Here is a 2,669-nt window from a genome sequence, read left to right on the forward strand (position 1 = left end):
GCTGCTGCATAGCAGGCTGCGTAAGAAACTTTCTAAGAGCCTCCGCAACCTCTTCTGGCAAGACTCAACAGCAGTCCGCGAAGAGCATTAAAGGGGGCCGAACGTGGAGCGGTTGAGGGGGAGAAACAGAGAAGACTGGGAGGAAGAGAAGCCTGGTCGGCTGCACGTTTTGGGAGGAGACAGAGGGCTGCACGTTTTGGCAGAAGCAGCAGGTGGGATTCCTGCTAGACGTGGCTGGAGAAAGCAGAAGGAGAAAAGGCTGAGGAGATTGGAAGAAAGAGGTTTTCCTTTTTCTTTTTCTTTTATTTCTTTCCTTTAATGTTTTTTTCTTCTTCTTTTTAATTGGAATTTAACCCATATCATGCTCGGCTAAACCTCTTAGCTAGGGCTAAGAGGTGAAGCCTGTAGCGAGATGGGAGACACTATTTCCTTTATGAATTGAACTTGGTTTTGAGTTGATTATTAAAAGAATATTTACTCAGTCTTTAATGGTCTGTCTGAAATTACAATGGGTTTGCAATGGCTTTGAATATCTCTTTTTCTCTTTTGATGTTTATGACGTCAGGAGGCCCTGTTGTTCACCATCGTCTCCTGGGCATGGATGGATGATAGTACTCTTCCTAACTTTCATGTACTTTCGATTGGTTGGCAATTAGTTTAATCCCGTTATTTACTTTGTCTCCTGGGCATGGTAGGATGATGGAATCCATTCTAATTCATATACCTTTCATCTCTTGAAAACCAAATCAAGTAAGTTCAGTTTGAATTCCATAATCTTTGATGCAGGCATAAGATCTCCCTGATCTCTACAAGTGGATCCTCTGAATCCCTAGTTTCCTTCCTCTGAATTCCTTAAAGTTTTAGACAATTATTCCTTATATTCTATTTGGTTTAGATTTCATCTTAGCCTAGTTCTATTTCTATCTAGTTTCAGGACACGTACAGGTATCAGTCCCTGTGGATTCGACCTCGGTCTTACCGAGTTTATTACTACATCACAACCCTATACTTGGGGAGTGAACAAGTTTTTGGCGCCGTTGCCGGGGACTGACGGTTACGTTTTTCTGAAATTAATTAGTTTTAGAATTAAGTTAGGATTAGGATTTTACTTACTTTAGGATAGAAGTTTTTATTTTATTTTATTCTATTTTTAGAACTTAACTTGTTTCCTGTTTTATATGATCTGGACATAAGTTTCTAAATTGGTAATTCCTTCCTAATTTCTCTACTTCTTCTGTTTTTAGAATTAAGGTTTAAATCTTAGAAATTTTCTAACTCTAGTATCCTCCCTTCTGTAGGAAATAGTTTATTTTTAGAAATTAGGTTATTTCTTTCCCTTTTTAGAAATTAACTTTCTATTTTTATTTTAGTAACTTTCTAAGTTTAACTCTTTTAAAATCTAATTTGTTTCCTAAATTAGTTTTAGAATTTTTGTTTAGAAACTAACCTTTTTATTTTGTAGGCCTTTAAGATAGAAATCTCTAATTCGGTACACTCCTTCCCTACTTTCTATTTTTCAATTCTCTTTTAGTAATTTACTTTCTAATATAGGACTTTCTTAATTTATTTTAGAAGTTTCCACTTTCTTTTAGAAATCAGTTTACTGTTATCTTTCTTTTAAAAGATTGTTTTTCTCCTTTTTAGAATCTGACTTATTTTATTTTATTTTGCAGGTCCTTAACTTAGGGGCTTCAATTTGGTAATTTCTTTCCAACTCTCTTTTTCTTTCTAGCTTTTCTTTTCCTTTCTTAGGGTTAAGTTTTTAATTAAGGGCTGCGAGTGTTTTCATGCCCAAGTGGGCCCGTGACGACACTCGACGTCTCTTGACTGAAGGAGGATTGGTTGAGGGGTTGACTATCCATCGCAGGACTAGACACCGCTCGAAATCCCCTGAGTTAACTGAGGTTATGGCTGAAGACCAACCTCCTCCACTTCCACCCAGGGTGGAGGATACCCAAGATGAGAATGAGGTGCAAACCCCCGCCTCATACTTTACGAGATTATCTACAACCGGCGGGAGTGAGTATGCCCTCATGCATGATTTTTCCTGAAAATACAGGATAAATGGACATCAAGCCAGGAGTTATCCAACTCCTTCCCAAATTCCATGGACTTGAATCAAAGTCCATATTTACATTTGAAAGAGTTCGATGAGATTATAGCTACATTATGTTTTCCTAATGTATATGAGGATACAATTAGTGAAACTCTTTCCTTTTTCCTTAAAAGAGAAAGCTAAGACGTGGTTACATTCACTGCGTCCTAGATCCATTGGCACATGGAACGATATGCAGAGGAAATTCATAAAAAAATTCTTCCCACATCATAAAACGATTACCCTCAGAAAAGCGATTATGAACTTTGCCCAAAAGGAAGATGAAACATTCTTCCAATGTTGGGAAAGGTTTAAAGATTTGGTCGTTCATGCCCACAACACGGATTTGAAACGTGGCGCATTACAAATTTTTTCTATGATGGTGACATCTTCCATGCGCCAAATGGTCGAGACAATGTGTAATGGAGAGTTCATCAACAAAGATGTTGACGAGGTATGGGATTACCTCGATAGTCTCTCTGAAAAAACACAATCATGGGACTATTACCCAATGGCGAACACCATGTCTAGGCCGACTCAATTAAAGGAAAAGGTGGATTATATCTCTTGAAAG

General features: G+C 37.8%; 1 non-coding gene across 1 annotated transcript; it reads right to left on the reverse strand.

Annotated features, from left to right (window-relative positions):
* Window positions 1-2,336: 2,336 nt before the first annotated feature.
* On the reverse strand, window positions 2,337-2,442 carry LOC131254526 (small nucleolar RNA R71). Its single transcript, XR_009175639.1, has one exon. It is a non-coding gene; the product is annotated as a small nucleolar RNA R71 (small nucleolar RNA).
* Window positions 2,443-2,669: the final 227 nt, after the last annotated feature.

Source organism: Magnolia sinica, chromosome 8 (assembly GCF_029962835.1).
Source record: "Magnolia sinica isolate HGM2019 chromosome 8, MsV1, whole genome shotgun sequence".
Lineage (NCBI taxonomy): Eukaryota > Viridiplantae > Streptophyta > Magnoliopsida > Magnoliales > Magnoliaceae > Magnolia > Magnolia sinica.